The 21,109-nt window shown below is 36.1% G+C and overlaps 2 pseudogenes across 1 annotated transcript; both read left to right on the top strand.

The window, feature by feature from the left end:
* Window positions 1-12,701: 12,701 nt before the first annotated feature.
* On the top strand, window positions 12,702-13,780 carry LOC146740255 (uncharacterized; annotated as a pseudogene).
* Window positions 13,781-18,011: 4,231 nt separating this feature from the next.
* LOC146740256 (uncharacterized) lies at window positions 18,012-20,908 on the top strand (annotated as a pseudogene). Its single transcript, XR_014929977.1, has 4 exons — window positions 18,012-18,091; window positions 18,371-18,558; window positions 18,898-19,087; window positions 19,545-20,908. The product of XR_014929977.1 is annotated as an uncharacterized LOC146740256 (transcript).
* The last annotated feature ends 201 nt before the right edge of the window (window positions 20,909-21,109 follow it).

Below are 21,109 nucleotides of genomic sequence, written 5' to 3' on the forward strand. Positions count from 1 at the left end.
TATCTATTGCTGTTTGAATAGAATGTCGCACCCACAAACACAATTCCCACTGGCATGACTACTTTTTACGACCTTTAGGTGATAATATGTCTAAATTAAAACCATTTTGATATCATCAGAACGCGTCCGTTATACGCTTTAATTGCTTCTATTTAACAACTGCCTAATAATGTATTTGTACTCAAATCGTTATTCTATTAATGGTGCAATATGTATCTGTGATAAAGTTTGCTGTTATCTGTTATCTTGTTAATATTTTGTTTCACCAGATGGCCACGTACACATAGACATGCATGTTGATTTCAATACTATGTTTATATTTACCTGGTCTATGTTAGCATGTGTATGTCATGAATCTAAGAAAAAAGCGCAACTCTACTTTTATTCAAAAAACATTATTTATTTAATTTAAAGAAATTATTAAAAGTAACAATAAAATGTTTCTAGTTGAACATCCAATAGTTAAAACATAAGTGTCAAATGAGTGTGGCTTTATCAAAAAAAATGATTGAATACAAATTCAAATACAGGACATGCACCCCCCCCCCCAACAAAACAAAGAAAATCATTCCTTAGATCGTTGGGGTATATACATTCAACTTCAATATAATCCTGATTATAAATGATTTCACCCTAAATGATCTAGAAAACTCACTATAAAATTCAAATAAGGGAATATCATATTAATGACATCAAAACAAATCATACTCTATGTCGTTTATGGTATAGCATTGTGTATGCTTTCAATTGAAGACGTGTATTTAATCTTGTTGCAAACACTACTAAAATGACTATAAAATTATAGGGTAGTTACTGCAATTAGATTGTGCATGGCTGGGTGTCACACAAAAAAACTTAAAACTGTAAATCCATTATTGTTCATTTAGGTTCAATAACGTTTTATGATTATTGCTAGTCTTTATTAAATCTAAAATATTTACTGCCAATATTCTGATGGTGGCTGAGACCATCTGGTGAATTCTACGTTCTAATATACTATTCGATTAACGTTAATTGTGATCACTTCCACACATTGCATCATATACCATAGTTAATTACAACTACGTCATTCGTGAATGTGGAATCAGTTAGACTTGTTCATGATTTTTGCTTTTTTTATTCACATAAGATCGATCAGAATGTAAATCTTTTGAAAAAGAATCGGTCGTTTTGGGTCAGGACGTTTTCGCCAGGAAACGTTGAGCAACAAAGTTTGATTTCCAAGGTCTATTTGATCAGATAGTTTCCTTATTCCGAGTTCGCTGTATGTCTAGGAACATATAAACATTGTTTTAAGTGGCGAGAGTAATATTTTGTTCACATAAATCATGTTTGCATGCGCATGTTAATATTTTGACAGTTTCTCAACAATTCACTTCAGTCCGGCAGACAAATGGGATTTTTGAGCATGACCTTGAATTGGTGATGAGCGAGGGTTTTTTTCCCATTATGTGTATGTACTTAAGAAATGCATTCCAGATAGGTTGGAACCAGTAATTTAGTGTCAATAATAATTTGAGGTCAAACCTTAATATAACGTACTGGCAATTTAACACCACTGAACACATTGATCTGAAATTTGTTTTTTATCTTCTAGATGTAATGAGTATTGAGGCACAACGATTTTCAATTTGGCCGCTATCTTTGATATTTGTTTCTCTTGAGTATGTTAGGCAATTAACTTAATAATATGCATGTTTTTTCAAGGCTTTTCGCGGGAGGACAATCTGTCATGTGATTAAGACGCCGGTTACGCCTTTCTGATGATGTAAAACACATAATTGTTGATATATAAATCCTATGAATATATATAATAATCTTATATAATTTCTGTATATGCATAAAATATCTCGAATCATAATTACCTATAAATAATGAAGTGCACAGAAAGATATTTAATTTGATCTATTATAATGAAAAATTCCCGCAGTTCTAAATATAATCAGCTTAAATCCATAACAAAACGCTATATAAATATATTCACAAAATCACCAGTAAGGTCTCTTGAAATAGTTTAACAGATAATACAACCATAAGGCATCTATTGGCAACCTGATTTGATGCTTGTTAATTTGTATGTATAATACATTGGAACAGCAACCGTTCCTTTGCAGTTTTCGCTACAACGATTGACAGACGTTCTGTATTTGTTTTTCACGAGTGTTTAAACTATTGTATTTTTCAATTCTTCACGTAAATTTCAGCCTGAAGTCGGTGTTATCTAACTCATTGTTGTTGGACGCATTGTCAAGGCGATGCAGTTCAGATATATTACACTGGTAAAGTACAGTTGTAATGGTTCTTCTCCATGTGCTGTTTGGACTCCCTCTGTTTCGTTATTGACTTGATCCATTTTATATGGTCCTTGCAAATTTAGTACAGTCTAAGTACCGATACGAAGTTTTTGTTTAGGCTTCAGAAAATTGTCCGTCGCACGCATGACTTTTCCAACAGAGCTTTCATCAGAAGCGGGGCCATCCTGCCGATTTCTTGGCTACTGTTTCCATTCTATCCGTTAGTACTAGTTAGTTTCTTTCTTGCTGTTTCTGTAACAAGTGATTTGAACTGCACGGGTTGCTAGCCCTCCATAGTAAGAAGGTTTCTTTTCAGGGTATCCCTTCCCTTAGCCAGAGCCTCGTTTGCCTTGGACCGCGAGAAGCTAGTCACCCCTGCCAGGACTTTGCTGTCATGCAAACGTTCGGATCTTGGACTTTATGCACCCTCACGTTGTTCAATATGTTAACGTTTGAAATCAAAACGCACATTATCATATTAGCTAATTGCCTTCTATTCAATTACTACCATCTGTCATTATGTTTGTAATTTAGTTCTTGAAAATGAGATTCAAAACACGCCACACATATGGTACCCCACGTTTTTTCCAATTTATTGAGAGTATAAATTCTTTAATTGTTATCTGTTCTCAAATACATGCGATGTATTCTGTTTTCAATATAATTTTCAAATTAAGTAGCACATGCTCGTGTACACTATGCAAAGATGTGAAGAATGAGTGAAACGGTGCTCGATATGTAGCAATTTATTTCATATAAGCACACTGTTAGTTTGTATTAGAAACACAACGAGATAGGAGTCAGGTTTTAGTAAATTGCACTCTGGCTTCCGCGAGACATTTACTCAAACAGGATCATAACTGTGGGTTTATATCTGAAAAGCCACACCAAAATGTTTCGAACTTTTACTACGAAAACGCTGAAATTAAAGATTCAGCAATTAGTTATATTGCTTTGTGCATGACATTTAACTGAAGTTAATTTACATACTGATCGCATATGCACTATACGCCTCCCCCTCCACAATATAAAACACCTTACAGCTTAATTCTTCATATTACTTAGTTAAAAAACGGCTACAGGGCTCTGAGTTAACGGCCTGTTTGGGGTCTACATGACTCAGACGTTTACTAGAATCCCGACATCGAAAAGACCGATAACTGTCGTAGCCGTTCATTAACTATGTCTCCGTCTTATTAAATGTTGAAGTTGCTAGTGTGATATAAATGAAATCAGCCAAATTACATATTGCTAGTAGATAATTGTGACGTCATAAGTTAATTATCCAATCATCAAACAAGTGATATCGGGTCATAGTATATTTTATCACGCTCAACCACATTTCATCGACTATTTATTCATTTGGGGAGACGTTTTATTAAAGGAAGAGCATGATGTAGAAAGTATATTTATTAAATTAATAACCGTTTGCGTCAATAGGTCATTTCGCTTTTGGTGGCCACTAGGTAAGTTCATCAGTACATATCCCACATTGAAACGTGCAAGATTGTACTTGACAGGTAATTATGATTGTATCCGTTACTTTTACAACATATCGAAGAGATATGTTAAAGCTCAACTTTCATTGATATTTCTGCTAAAAAGAAATACATCCCCCAACTTGACCAATTCACTCTGCAGCAAAGTGTTGCCTTTATATCTCTTGACGGTGCGGGTATACTAAACAGTATTGGCTTTTCAGATTGAATAATCACGATGGACACTGTTGTAACAAAAGTGATTACCATTCTCGTTATGTGTATGACATATGTCTAAGCTGACGGTAAGTTTAATTTCTTCTTCAAAAATTCATAGTCGAGGTAGGCATCGTTGAGATTGCATTGATGAACTGCCGTCCCCGGCTCAACCTCCACCATCCTCCGCCAAATTAGTTGTAACATAAAGTGCTCAAAGCGCGCGTCGAATTTCATGAAAGAAACACTATTTATCACAGATGTTGTATACTAGTATATTCCTTGGAACCTGAGTCATACAACGAACTCATTGCTTTAAATTGCGAAATGCTTTCAGCAAAAACTACAAAGGAACAAAACATACAAATACATACAAATTAACAACTAACAAGTCAGGTTGCCAATGCCTTATGGTTGTATTATCTGTTAAACTATTTCAAAAGACTTTATTGGTGCCGTTTGTAATTCTATTTTTATAGCATTTTGTTGTGGATTTAAGCTTGTTATTTTTAAAAACTGCGGTAATTTTTCATTATAATAGATCAAATCAAGTATCTTTCTGTATATTTATATTTTTCATATGTCAGGGTATATGTATCTGAAAATACAATTTTATTAAGGAAATTACCTTGAAATTCGTTTTTTACTTTGTATTGTTTTTGCTTTATTACATTTACCTCATCAATATAGACGATACGCATTGGCATTCATTATCTCATTACTTAACTAGGTATGGAAAGGAACTTCACCATTTTGTCATCCGAGTGGAACAGCCTGTGATGATGCCTCCATGGATGATATTTTGACAGCTCGGTGCGACGGTCGTGATGGCACCTGCTGTTGGACAGGACTCCAAGAGAAGAAACTTTGTTATCCAAGAGACGAAGTGGTGCCGGTGGAAGTACCACATACTAATTCTGGTAAGAAATCAAGTACTTGGCACGTGACAGGTATGCCGAACGACTGGCAAAGAATCGTGAAAATGAAACAAGTACATCATAGTATATTGTCAAATTAGAAAGAAAAATTTTAAAACATGGAGTTTCATAAATAAGTGTTAGCACATCCCACTTTCACGTGGCTACACCGGACAACAATTGTAGTCACATAATATTCAACCACAAGCTCATTATCTAAATAAGAATAAAATGTCTCTTTAAAAACGTCGTAAAACATATACCCTAGTGGTAGAGAGCAATATTACTATCAAGGAATGGAAATACGAAATCTCAAGTTCTAGTATTGAGTGTTATTTAATTTGTTATTTAAATTGCTACAATGTTTATCTGTGAACATTATTATCTAATCTTAGCATTGTTCGAGTTTGAAATACTCTTGCTTTTAAACATTGTTTATAATTTATTAAACGTTGATATGTAACAGGCTAGTACACACAGTGTTTACACGGACTGAGCTGTATTAATATGTGTCTAATCGCAGAGTAACGACATAACGCAATAATTTAGTAAACGAAGTGCACGACTTTCTTTTCAAATCACATCAGGTTGTTGAAGCAAATTTGACCAGTAAGCATGCGAGCAGATTCTATAAAAATATTAATTATCTTTCGTATCTTATAGGTCTTGAATGTGCTATGTGTGATGTGTTCGGGTTTATCTGTAACACTACCATTGAATTGGAACCTGGTCAGCTGTTTCTAGATGGCGATCACGCTCGATATTTGCCTCCACCACCAGTGCCACTATGTGACACAGAGTACAACGAACTTACTGTAATTAGTTACAACGTCTACGAAATACCATACCCCGTTGGACAGTTTGGTCAGAGAGAGCGGCTGTGTCGTATCCCTAATCGTCTACCCGAGGAACATCCTGGAGTTGATGTGATAATTTTCCAAGAGGTATTCAAGGGTGGGTGTGGATATGAATTTGGTGTTTCTCTCTTGGCCGCAAATGGATTTATTTACTCCACTACAACTGTTGGAGACCCACCAGAAATGTATTTCCGACCTTACAATTGTTTTCATCGCATCAAGATGGCCAATTCTGGAGGAAAGTTCAACTACTTTCGATCCTGTACCTACAGAGGATATATACCTAACAAAGGGAGTGGCATACGCCAAGATTGAGAAATCAACCAATGCCGGAAGTAAAGTTTATCACATTTTTGGCACCCATTTTCAGTTTACACCAAGTGGGGCAGACCATGCTGGTTATGACCCAATAAGAGTATTACAATCACAACAAACAGCACAATTCATCACAGCACAGAATATCCCACAAGACGAGCCAGTGATCTAGGGTGGTGACTTAAACGCCGATAGTATTAAATATTCCGACCATCGTGATGAACTATTTGGCATAATTGGTGCAACGGTTCCTCCTATTATTGGTGATTTGGATCATGTTATAACCCAACTCCCGGGAGAAGGGTTTATTGGTGCAATACCCGAATGGCTCGACTACGTGTTGACGTTAAACGCTCATCAGTAACCATCGTCTTCAAGTCTTGAGGCATTCCGTTTAGTGTCCCACTATGATGACCCTATAATGTATTGTTACCCCGATATGGTCTATAGCGATTTTCTATTCCCTCCAATCTCGTATTCCCCTGAGGTTCTTGCCACAATGTGTACCTTTGCGTACGATCTCTCTGACCATTTCCCAGTGATCGGAACCGAGTGATAATCTTTCAAAAATTATTCATTGGAAGGTGTGGGTAGAAATTTGGTGTTTCTCTCAGAGTTCCTGTGCGCGGCCACTATCTTGTCGCAGAGCAGTCATCACCTTACTTCCTAAAAACTACAAAAAACTACAACTGACTACAAAATTCTCACTAAAGCCCTATCCTCACGTCTCAAGTTAGTACTATCACAAATTATTCAAATTGATCAGAGCTATACAATTCCACACAGACAAATATTTGACAATATCCATCTATTACGTGATTGTGTTACATACTCTAATCAAGCAAACGTCCCGTTAGAAATTGTTGCTCTTGATCACGAAAAAGCTTTTGACAGGGTCAACCATCAATACCTATTCAATACCCTTTCTGCATTCGGCTTTGGTGAGAACGTATTATCATACATAAAACTCAAATACACAGACACTGAAAGCTTAGTACGTGTAAATAACTCTTTGACTGCTCCCGTTTCTTTTCAACGCGGTATAAGACAAGGGTGCGCTCTCTCTGGCCAACTGTATACCATCGCTATTGAACCACTATTGCATAAGATTCGCACCAGAAGCAAAGTTCAAGGATTAATTATTCCAAAATCCAACAACCGGAAGTGTCAATTGACAGCGTATGCCGATGATGTTAGTCTTTTTAGTCACAGAAAATGGAGACTTTCAAAAGTTGTCACATATGCTCGAAATTTATGAGAAGGAAAGTAATGCCCGTGTTAACTACGGAAAATCACAAGGTTTATGGGTTGGATCTTGGAAGCATCGCATTGATTCGCCAATGGGCATTCAGTGGAATAGTGTTGGTCTTAAAATGATTGGAACATTCATTGGCAATACAATCGAATATAACAAACAGAACTGGGATGAAGCTCTTAAAAAGATTACTTCAAAATTGGAATGGTGGCAGCGTTATTCCCATGCAATCTCGTACCAAGGCAGGGTTATTATCATTAATCAACTAGTTGGAACAAAACTTTTTCATCGACTTGTTTGCCTCTGTCCGCCACATACTTTCATTAATGATATTACAAAACTATTCGTCGATTTTCTTTGGCAAGGTCGCCATTGGTTACCAGCTACACTTATTTACCTACCATTGAAACAAGGTGGGCAAAGCTTGGTGCATATCTCTAGTCGGATAAAAGCATTTCGTCTGCAATATTTACAGCGGTATTTATACTCTGGTCTAAACCACCCATGTTTTGTATTCACTGATTAATTTTCACAACAAGCAAATCCATTTAAATATGTCAAACAGCTCTTCATTATTGATCTTCTCAGAACTGATATATCTTGTTACCAAACCTTCTACCACGTGATACTTAGCAGCTGGAGATCACTCAAAATTGTTGGAAGAGATCGACCAGATTCTTCATCAATTTTGAATGAGCCGCTTTTCAACAATAACTAAATACTGCACTCACTACGACAAGAGCTCTTTGTTCTTAACCACTTCGTAGATGGTGGCATATGTGCAATAGGAGACTTAATGCATCCAAGCGAAAAACGATGGTTAAACTCAGCTGAAATAAAACAACGTGTTCCTGTATATTCCATGCGTCCTTTAGACAAAACAATAAAGACTTTATTCAATTCTATTCCCCAATCTTTCATAGAAGCCACACAATCTCATCTTACAGGTAATTCATCGAAAAATGACAATAACAATAATCCTTCGAACTACTTATTGGAAATAACATGCAATAACTCGAATAAAAAAATAGTATGTCCACTCTACAAAATCGAACAAGGTGCAATTTACAAGATTCTTATACAGGCACAAATGAAGGAAAAATAACCATAATATTTGGACGCAGTATGGAGAGACTTGTTATCACTCCCTGCTGAGATATATCCAGACTTCACCACATGTTATCTTGCAATTGCTCCCATTCCAAAGCAAGATGACGACCTCCAATCCTACATGGCGCTTATGCAACAGGTAATTTTTTATACAAGAACAAATACCGCTCTAGTTCTGATTGCCCATTCTGCCAAGAAAAAGACGACCTGCCCCATTTCTTCTTACAATGTTACCGCCTGGCACCACTGTTCAAAGTAGTAAAGCTAATATGTGAAACCCTAATGGGAGACAACTTTACTCTACCCTACTGGTGGTTTGCAATAAGTATACCAATAAAATCCTTTGGAAAAAAGGAAAAACATGTAAAATAACTGGTAAACTACATTCTGACGTCAGCAAAACTGGCCATTCACTCATCCCGAAGAAATGCCATAACTGAAGAAACTCCACTTGATGTTGTCAAGGTTTTCAACTCAAGACTACGTTCAAGGATTGACGGAGAATACAACTACTACTTGAGCAACGGAAATACAGAATGTTTTGCAGACAGGTGGTGCATCAACGAAGCCATTGTTAGATATGATGGTGAACAGCTAATTTATGCAAGATATATCATATAAGTACAAACATTTGCTATACTGTAAGTCATTAACAATATACTCACAATATATAAAATGAATTTATCTGAATGTTAATTTAGAAGTGACGCTCACCTGTATTGTATCAATCTATGTATAACGACAATGTGTCTTTCAATAAATGTACTTTTTAAAAATAAAAAAAAATCCTTTGCGCGGCTTTATGAAAACAAAGCAGTTGCAATGTTCGTCACTTGGTGGCGCTATCAAAGTCGTTTGTATATACCAGTATATTTTTTGTGGTCTCGTATTCCTAAGAGTTGTTAGTTTTCTTCGGAATTTCGCTAGAGGGCGCATCTGAAATACCCGGATAACGAGCCTGCGTGGGATTGTTTTTATTGACGTTCTGTATTCTTACATGCGTGTATAAGGCAATGGGTTGGAAAAACAAAAAAAGTTCCAGAATTTAACTCGGCAAATTTCTTCAGCATCGTGGTATAACTTGCAGCGATGTTTGTAATGCTAAACTTATTGAACTTGTTGAGTTGGCAAACGATTCAAACAAACGTCGTCGTACTGTAAAACACAGTAAAAGTCGACGATAACTTTGGTAGATCCGTATAACGTAAAAACTTGGTAAGAAAAACTTCATATTTCCTTCGTTTGAAATAGCTGATATGTTCGCATATTTGTTGCTAAAAGACTATCGACTTGACAATGGTTATTCACTTCATAAAGATGGACACATCATCATAAAGCTTCATCATGTGCAGAATACAAAATTTATTATCATGATGGCACAGTGTATTCGGCAAACATCCATGACGGAAAATCCTTATAAGCTATGGTTTATTATTAAATCAAACTCTGAAATAGTTTCTGGTGGTTGTTACTGTGAGGTATAAGTTCAATTTCATTTTCTATTTTATTCACCAGGAGATCGGCAGGCGCAGATATATAAATGAACGTACGTTTTTCCATTCCGTAGTTAGCAATTTGGCATTTTATCTTCAACTTCGCAATAAATGCCATTCTGAACAAAAAGATCAATGTGGGAATCGGCAAGAAACAAATTTACCATCAAATCCAGCTCACTGTTTCCGTTTGCGCTCGTCTTTGGAAGCTGACAGAGTTTTTGTATTTCAATCAATGTATAACTACGGTTGAAAGCCGGCTGTCTCCAGTTATTGGCACAGGATGGTTTTCTGCTAGCCCTTTTCCATCTGGAAATGCTGTGAACAAACCCGGGAGTATTTATTTGGCGTCCACTCAGGTTCCCGACGAAGCATTCGAATCCACTGGCGTCGAAGACTTAGACGAAGGAAAATTAATGCATCTCGGGATATTTAGCTATTTTTGTTTTGGCTTTTTAATCGCACTCAAGGAACAGCCTGGGGCATTACAATACTAGTTAACCATTTTGACAGTCAATTCTTGCAATTCGATTGTAAAAAATAATTAACAGTAACCCTATTGCTTACAGCAGACGCCGCTCAAATTCCAACCACACCACGAACGTTGAACGGGCTGTCATCCGGATACTTTGGGAACGCCCTCTATCGGATTTTGTGGGGGGAATAGTAACTCGGAAATTAGGAAAAAAGGCTTTACCTTGGTAATTAATATTCATGACAAAAGTGTGTTGACATCCAGTACCGGGCAAGTGCCGGCTGTCCCTTGCAACCGGTGAGACAGATTATGGCTTCTTAATATATGTATAATTCTCTCTCAAATCGAAGTTATTGTTCTAGCTGTCATTAACAGCTGCTCGGGGGCCGAACCATACGAGCAGCAATATGAATTGTTGTCTAGGGTAGGTAAAAAACGGATGCAAATAGTTTAAAGCCTGCGCCTAACACATTTTTTTTTTCAATTGTTGATACCGGTGAAGTGTGCCACATGTGGTAGAATATGGGAGATTTTTGTTTTAGAGGATGTTTTAATGATCAAGTCAATTTTTATTTTATTATGTATTTGAATGCATTGATTAATGTTTTGAATATGATGATTGTTGTATTGAATAATCATAATACAAAAATTGACACGCAAAGCATAGCTGTTATTGTTCCGGGTGTTTTTGAATATGCGAATGTAGATGGTTTCTATGATAGTGTTTTGAAACTGTAGTAAATATTATAGCAACGGGGCAACGGCCAGACACTTGTTCATATTTTAACGCGAGTTATTTCTCCGTAATTATTTGAAATCTGAATTTAAATGGAATAATCACTGTTCTATTGTCTTTTCTTGGTGGAAGACATTCATGCGCATCCAGTGGTTCTTAACATTGTGCGAGAAAAGAAAGTGAAAGTCCAGTGCAAAAAACGGAGAAAAGTTTAAAAAAGAGACGTAGGAAAACCGCCAGATTCAATTTGGAAAGAAGGGGTAAAATTGAAGTTTGGCAGGGAACAACAGGAAAGAGATAGGGGACTCCGAAGGAAGGAAACATATAGAGTTAAGTATATTTGGCTTATTGGTATAATGAGTAACATAAGAATTATGAACTAAGTTTACAAAAAAAGGTTTTGGTGAAATCAGACAGAAAAAATGTGAAAAAACTAATGCGTTTAGCCAAGCAATAAATCAAAAGATACAAGTGTGTTACTGCAAAATCAATTAAGTATACACTATAATAACCTGCATAAAACAAGTAAATTGCAATCAGCTGAATGTGTAAACCCGTGTTTGAACGTTATGTCGCATAAGTAGGTTTCAATAAATTGTTGCAGATGTTTTTGTTATTTTACTGCAGAATGCTCTAGACAACAGCATGTGAAAAGTGCACGGCAAACTCTAATAGCATAACCATAAGTATGTATAGTTAATCGCACGAGTTGGAGTACGTTTATAACTATAAAGGCCACAGTTTTTGTAAGTTGTAAATGCACGACAACGACTTGCGATTAACGGCTTATACCATGCATCCCCTTGCATTAAACGATTAAATTGCAAGAGATTTTTAGTGACTGTTTCGGTTGTGTGTGAGATTGTGCCACTTCAAATTTGCATGAGAATGCTCTTTGAGATTCAAATTAGTAAAGCTCTTCTGCGTTCATCGAATACGATTGGATGTTAAATGATATGACCAATAAGCCTTATTTGCTGAATGGTCTTTTCAAATAAACTCCACTCATTGGTCAATATTTTGAATACATTTGAATTTTCCACGTGTCAAAGCATGGTCTTGTCATTTCGAAGGCAGGCAGCGCTCAGTGATAGTCGAATACAGTGACATCTCCGATTCGGAGTACAACTATGACATTGAGAGATTTTGCTCTCAATACGACGAAAAAGAAGATTTTAAGTTAACAAAACAACAAGAACGTCAACGTTTCGGTTTACCTGTAGACAATGAACAGATAGCTGCCATTCAGAATTCGCGAGTGCCAAAAAAAACGCGTAGATGTACTAACTGGGGAGTGTCTGTGTGGGATGAATGGGGTCGAGCCAGAAATGAACGAGTCGAGAAGCACGGGGTAAGCAGTAGTGACGTGTTCACATTTGTTCCCAGATTATGCAGCGAACTTGGTGTACGTGAACTTTCATTTTGGTTGTGTCGCTTTGTTGTCGAGGCTCGTCGACAAGACGGAACAGAATATAAATCTAATAACCTGCGTGTGCTTTGTAGCGCAATTCAGAGATATTTACGTGAGGAATGCAAAAGAGTTGACTTGTGCTTTATGGATACACATGCTCGGGAATTTATGGAATTTCATCACACCCTGGACGGTGTAATGAACAGTATAGACAGACGGGGAATAGGTGTTATTAAACGTCAAGCTGAACCATACACAGATGATGATGAAAACAAATTGTGGGATAAGGTTTTTTCCCCATAGTCTGCTACAAATTTGAGTTATGCGGTCTACTTTTATGTGTGTAAAGTGTTCGCTCTCCGAACAGTCGACGAACATAGTAACCTTACAGCCGAACAGTTCGTACAAGGATCAGACAATGAAGCTGACTATATTAAATTTAATGGTACCGTGTAAAAATAATCAAGGACTGTATTACTCGCGGAAAATCCCGTATAAAAATGTGCGCCAATACGGCGATCCTTCCAACACGCGTTGTGTTGTTCAGTTATTGAAACGTTATTTGCAATGTATTCCACCGAAAGGTCCCTTCTACCGACGTCCACTGACGGCCAGCGGAGGGCTCAAATTTTCTAAACAGAAGATTGGAGTAAATACTTTACGACAATATCCAAAAAGAATGTGTGATCTGGCTGGAATAGATGGGTATCATACTGGACACTCGGGTAAGGTAAGTTTGTCTCAAGTGATTCTGGGGTGGGTGGGATCTTGGGATGGGTTCAAATGTGTTTGAATTTCGCAGATTGAAAACAAATATTGTATATTGGGAAAACTTATTTCAAACGCGATGCAAATAAATGTCGGTATATTTACTTCTCAAATCATTCTTTTCATACTTTTAGGTTACTGCGGCGACTTCGTTGTATGAAGGCTTTGGTGAGCAACTAATCAAAGAACGCACTGGTCACAGATCGGATGATGGGTTGAGAACATATAAACGAACAAGTAACTCTCTTCAGAAAATCGTATCTGATGCTCTCCAACCTCCACTCCCGAAAACAAGTACTTCAGCCATCGTAATTGACGATTCCGATTCCGATTCCGATTCCGTACACAAGCCTAAGGTTGAAAGATATGAACAGCCACCGCCTGGACCAGTGACTGCAACATCACATGCAGAAACAGAATTCAGAGAAATGTGTCGTTCAAAATTGTTGTTCTAAACAAATTAAAATTAAGATCCAGGACGGAAACAAATGTGTCAATATTGAATTGTAGTGTTGTAGTACTTTTTTCCCATAGAAAGTATAATTAAATTAGTGTGATTTGTGTGATTAAATGCATATACTTTGTTTAATTTGTAATGCAAATTGTAAACGGTAACGCTTTGATTGATATGCAAATTGTAAACGGTTACACTTCTATTGATATGTTAATTGTAAACGCTACACTTTTGATACAAAGTGTAACATTTACACTTTGCATATGAATGAAAGTGTAACATTTACACTTTGCATATGAATGAAAGTGTAACATTTACACTTTGCATATGAATGAAAGTGTAACATTTATACTTTGCATATGAATGAAAGTGTGACATTTACACTTTGCATATGAATGAAAGTGTGACCGTTTACACTTTGCATATTTGCGAATGCGTTGCTTTTTACAATTTACATATAAATTCACCCTGTTTGCAAGAATAAATAGTTGGCGAGAACAATGATGCACGTGACCAAAAGTGGTATAAATATAAGAGGTTGATATCATTCTGGTCACAGGATATTGATAAGGAAATACCTGCTATGTGTACTAAACAGTCGCATGCTGGGATGATACATTAATTTTCTGGAAAATTTTCGGCGAGTATGTTAAGCAATTACAACCACTGACATATATTTATATATACGTGGTTTAAATGGCTTATTGCAGTTATATTTGATTTAATGAGTTTTTATACCAGTATATCACGCTTGGTTTAAGTACTCTTGTTGTCAACAACAACAATCCGGTCAACACAACCTGTTATATTTATCTATATACCCATATGCTACGACTATTGGAAAATGTCTTTATCATTGTTAATACATACACATTATGTCCATTTTTCTCGTATTACTGTTATTTTCATATGTCGTGACTGGGAACACTTTTGTGTTAGCAGACGGTCGGGTGAACGAAATCAATGGTGTTATTTTCCAATTTATTATTTCAATTCACTAACATATGGTGCATTGACAAATGATACCCTGAATGCCATAAATCAGCGAGTTTTATGCCGACATACGTTTTTGATTTTAATGAAAATTGTCATTTCAGTGAACTTTTACCTTCTCCGTTTCTTCACCGATATTCTCCAACTCAAACACCGAAAAAGCTTGATTCGGCGAACCTTGAATAAATAGATACATGATATCAATGACACAATTTGCGTAAAACATAATATTTATATTATAATGCTGTAGTGTGTATTTTTATTTTTTATAGTTATTTGCTGATGCATGCACGATTGCAATCCACGTGAATGCGGCTTCATCATGTGTCAGGTCATCAACCCCACTGAACCACCGAATTTGGTCTATAGTATGTTACAATTGTCTATGTAAAATAACACAATCAAGAAAATTGCTTTTACACTATAGGCAGGCGCGTTAATTACCAATCAGCTCTCATTGCACCAAAACACGCAGTTAAGAAAAATTGCCACAGGAAGCCGAATCTCGAACATCACAAAAAATTACACAATTATTTTATAAGAATAGTTCAGTTATGCAGATCGTGATAAGGTGATTTAAGTAACAATTTTAGTATATAAACTTTCTAACGTGAAAAATATTAGAACCCAACACAAGATACATCTAATATATTTCTGCGATAAACTGCAATAGAAAATGATAAAACAATCATACATCCTATTTCTAGAACATCAAGTAAAATGTACTGATCGAATCTCATATGCACTGTGAGATATGTTCATATCCTTCTGGCATTATAACAGTAATCTTAATAGTACCTTCAGCAATATAAAATGTACAACCAGGATGTCGATTTATTCGTTGAACAGTTTTAAAAAAACATTGTCAGTTAATCCCCATATGTTCTTCCCTGTGGGTGTCCACCAGGTTAGTTTAATGTATTCATTCAACTATCTATTTTACATTGAAGGACACTATTGTATTTTATTTTCTTCCAGTCAAATTAATATAAATACATGTACGATCACGAGTGATTAGGTATACGTGTGTTTACTAAAATATATTAATTGTTATATGATTTATTGTAAAATTGTATTCTCGGCAAACATAGAAGTATTCTTTAAGCAATAATGAAAACGCGCGTGTGCCTGTTTACCTTTGTGTAAATGTAAATCCAAGCACAGGTATTTGCGTTTTACATTATATATCATTGAACGAATACAGTAATATTTGCTAATAAAACATTATTTACAGTTTTTATAAATCTCGTCACATTTAGTTTACTAAAATACAATACCACAGATTTTATTGCTCAAAATACTCCTTTAGATCACAAGATACGTAAATGGTTTCTTTTTAAAATCAGTGAAATTCACCACCGTTCGATTGATTCGTGCAGGAACGACAACCTACAACATTTGCAATGTATTTGCACATCTGTAATATATATTTAAAATCAGTGATACCGTTAGGCGATCACTGTGATCCGCCAATAAACTTTGTGTAAAAGAGCCCACATAACATGTTGGTTAAGATTTTTTGGTTTGTTTTTGTGGTAATTTTTGTACTTTTGTTCTAGGTGACAGTAACCAAAATGTCATTGTCTCTCTATGCTCTACTATACACACATTAACAGTGTATAATTAATTTTACCATATGAACTATATATATTACATGATTGGGACTATGTGCAGATGTGTGAGCAACTTTTTATCATAATGAGATATGAGATAGCCCTGCCCGATTACTTTTAACCTTTCCGTTTCTTCATCGAGATTTCCCCCACTCAAACACCATGAGAACCTTGACCCGGCGAACCGTGAATAAATATACAAGTTTATATTAATGCCACAATTTGAGTAAGACAAGTAATGTTCTGAAATTAATGTATGCTATTTATATTTTTTATGCTGTAGTGTGTAATTTTAATTTGCTGGTGCAATTAAAATCACTTGTGTATGTGTGTGTGATTTTCAGTGGTTTCACGTATTAATTCCTCTGTGATTTGTTTTTGCTTGGCGAAGCGCCAATATTCCAATTCAACTGACATACGGTGAATTAAAAAAAATGTTAAACCTCGAACGCTAGAAATCAACAAACTGCGTGTACACCACGTGTAAGGTTGCCTATAGCCTAGGTCATGTTATAATTGTTCACCCAAAAGAAAAATAACACAATCAATAACATCATCTCGTCGTTATAGACAGAAGCGTTAATAACAAAACAACGAACATCACAAATAACCATGAAATTGTTTTGTACGACTTGTTCACGGTTATGCAGATCGTTGTAAGGTTATTTAAGTAATAATTTTGGTATATAAACTTTCTAACGTAAAAAAATAACAATTTGTATTGCGTGATTGGCATTGTCTAAATTTCAGTATTGCAGTATTGTTTAGGATAAACAACTTGCATGTTTAAAGTATACATTGTAAACGTATATCACAGGCTAACTGGAATTTTATAAATACATTGTTTAGTAATTGTATTCAGTAGTGGCAACTTTGCAATGCTTTAACCATAAGACACACCTCCTGGTAATCACGTGACCATGCCAACAGCTGCGGTGATTGGCTGATCGCAGGTTTACTCTGACATGCCTCAGAGTTTAATTGTAGAGTTTGTAAGATTTTGTAAGAGGGGAAGGAGACAAAAATATAATGAACTAATGTGCAATTCTTTGGGTTCGAACCAGATATATCTAAAGTGTAAGAGTCATCTGCACGCACGCCTTACTCACTAAGTTTCTATTCGTGAAAATGACAAAAAATCGTACATACGATTTCTAGAACATCCGAACGCGCGCGGTATTGATCAAATCTCATCTGCGACATAAGTCCCTCTAACATTCTAACACAAACCCCTGATTAATTAATGGTATTTCCCTTCAGAAATTAATATGCTATGTAAAACCGGGTGTGCTAATTTATTCACGGAACAGTCAGTATACTTGTTTAAAAAGGATTGCCAGATGATTGATCTCGATATGTTGTTTTCTCTCTGGTTGCCCATCAGGTTAGTTCAATGTATTCGTTCAACTATATATTTCACATCGCATGACACTATTGTATTTTATTTTCATCCATTCTACATGAATGTGAAAAAAATGTTAAACTTCAAATCAACAAGTTGCGGGTAATCATTCTTATCATAGTAGTGACTCTGAGGTATATATGCAATTAAAGATACACTGCTACCATTTCGCTAGTATTTCGTACACGTTTATTAATTCAATGCACTACAATTTGGTTTCAGATATATCAAATCACGATGGACCCAATGCTAGCAAAAATTATTGTTGTCATAGTTACGTATCTTCAATGTGCATATGCCGAAGGTGAGTGTATTTATACGAAAATACAATAATTAGTGTTTCTTCGTTGGAATTTGAAAATCTTGTACTATACGTACCAATTGATTCAACTCGGCAAAATATTCAAGACGGAATTTTAAACTTACCATTAATAATTTGTATATATAGCAAATGAAAGTGTCGATCATTTATTATGCAAAATGAAATATTTGAATGGTTGCATGCATGCGTGTGTGTGTGTGCCTGTGTGAGCTCACCGAGAACGGCGTAGGTTTTTTAACACGCCCTTCCTTGCTTTATCAGAATACACTGTTGGCTGGAACGCTAATATTCCTGGAGTGCCCCAAATGGTATGCACTGGAGTCGGTGAATTGTCATGTACTGAAAATGGCGATACCCTCGTTTCTGTTACAAACGAAGATGCCGGCACGCCATGTATACCCCCTGGTGTCATCGTGACTTGCGACGAAAGGGAGACTGTACCTAATGAAGTAAGCACAGCAGTTTAAATGTTCACATTAATCGCTATATCGTGTAGTATAAGTGTATGTATATATATATATATATATATATATATATATATATATATATATATATACACTTATTGTATTTTATTGCACAGACCATTGTCAAAATAATATATATGATGTCATATTAAATTATTAGTAGTTATTAAAGAGGTAAGTAGGTAGATTGCTTAGAACGCTTACTTTTAGCAGTATGCATTTCTCCCATGTGAAGACAAATAAAGACAAAGATACATTGTGTTCGATCATCGCGAATAGCATTAGTATACCACATTCTCATTCAATTGATACCATTGTCATAAGGTATGGAAAGGAACTGCACCATTTTGTCATCCGAGTGCAACAGCCTGTGATGATGCCTCCATGGATGAAGTGTTGACAGCTCGATGCGATGGTCGAGATGGTGCATGTTGTTGGGCAGGACTACCAGAGAAGAAACTTTGTTATCCGAGAGATGGGGTGAACCCGATAGAAGTACCGCCCATCAACACAGGTAGGGCAAAACTAACATGTCTCACGACGGTCCAATCCCAGCTCACGTTCCCTGTTAGTAGGTGCAAGTGAGTGAAATTCATGTAGAATGTACCTCGCTACTTGGATGAGGACGCAAAATTAAAAATTATATCATTAATCGTTCTTACTATTTCTTACTACCGATGTCGGTCACTGTATACTTTTATACAGATACAACCAAGCTCCAATCTGATTAAAATAGTATGTATTGTACGGCGTGTATTTTCATTTATATATTTATTTTACTTTTACTACTTTTTTAATTATTTTTTTTGTTTTTCTTGCGTACCTGATTCGCTATATTTTTAACTATCGCCACATACATCTTGTTTGGCATTCCCAATTACCAAACTTTAAAAAACATATCAATAAATAAATAATAGATCCAAATTAAATTAAATTAAATTAAATTTCATATTTATTAAATTTTCTTATAGGTCTCGAATGCGCTATGTGCAATGTGTTCGGGTTTATCTGTAACACTACCACTGAATTAGAACCTGATCAGCTGTTTCTAGATGGCGATCACGCTCGATGTTTGCCTCCACCACCCGTACCACTGTGTGACACAGAGTACAATGAACTTAATGTAATTAGTGATAACGCTTACGAAATACCATACGTTGCCGGACAGTTTGGTCAGAGAGAACGTCTGTGCCGTATTCCTAATCGTCTACTCGAAGAACATCCGGGAGTTGATGTGATAATCTTTCAAGAAGTTTTCAAGGGAGGGTGTGGGTACGAATTTGGTGTTTCTCTCAAAGATCTTTTGACTGCAAATGGGTTTATTTACTTTACGTCAATTGTCGGAGACCCACCAGAAACGTATCTCCGACCTTTCAGTGGCGGTGTTTTCATTGCATCAAGATGGCCAATCCTCAAAGAAGATGCTACTGTTTTTTGACCTGTTCCTACTCAAGATATATACCTAACAAAGGGTGTAGTATATGCCAAGATTGAAAAATCGACCAACTCCGGAAGTAAAATATATCACATATTTGGTACCCATTTACAGTTTTCACCTAACGAAGAGGATCATACGTTGTATAATGGAGTCAGAGTATTACAAGCGCAAGAGATTGTCACTTTCGTCGCATCCCAAAATATTCCTCAAGACGAGCCGGCAATTTTAGGTGGTGACTTAAACATTGATAGCATGAACTATCCAGACCATCGCGATTTAATATTCTATGGTATACTAGGTGTCACGATGCCGCCTATTACTGGTGATTTGGATACAACATACAATCCTGATATAAACCAACTTCCGGGTGAGGGACTAGATGGTGCCATACCCCAGTGGCTCGACTACGTTCTAACATTTGACAATTATCAGCAGCCATCGTCTTCAAGTCTCGAGGCATTCCGTTTAGTGTCCCACTATGATGACCCTATAATGTATTGCTATCCCGGTGTGATCTATACCGATTTTATATTCCCTCCAATCACACAACCCCCTGAGGTGCTTGGCGCAATGTGTACCTTTGCACACGATCTATCTGATCATTTTGGTGTCATTGGAACTTTCTCCTTCTAGCTTACGTACATGGTGATGTATATATTGTTAGAGATATATTGTTACTGTCTAAATCGAATCAATATTAATTCATCATTATTATTATTATTATCATCGTTATTATTATTATTGTTGTTGTAAGTATGAATGTACTAATCAGAAAAAAAGATGCCACTTAATCGTGTGTACACGGTGCGAAATACATTGCATTTCTGACATGATAAAGTGTTGAAAATTGTAAATTACGATATTGTGAATAGCTTAAAATAAAGTTCAATACATGCATATTTGTTGTTCGCTCTCTTATTTTGCCCTCTTACAGAAACAATCTGTACCATGCAAGATCGAAAACAAGGCTTGAAATGTTATTTAGTGACGTCGGTTCATTGTGGGAATTCATATCGCACGATCATTAGTGACCTTCTATGCTATTCACACCTCCTAGCTGAGTATAGATAGATGCTCTATGCTCCACACTGCGTTTTG

The sequence above is a fragment of the Saccoglossus kowalevskii genome, chromosome 7 (genome assembly GCF_978046115.1).
Source record: "Saccoglossus kowalevskii chromosome 7, keSacKowa6.1, whole genome shotgun sequence".
Taxonomy (NCBI): domain Eukaryota; kingdom Metazoa; phylum Hemichordata; class Enteropneusta; family Harrimaniidae; genus Saccoglossus; species Saccoglossus kowalevskii.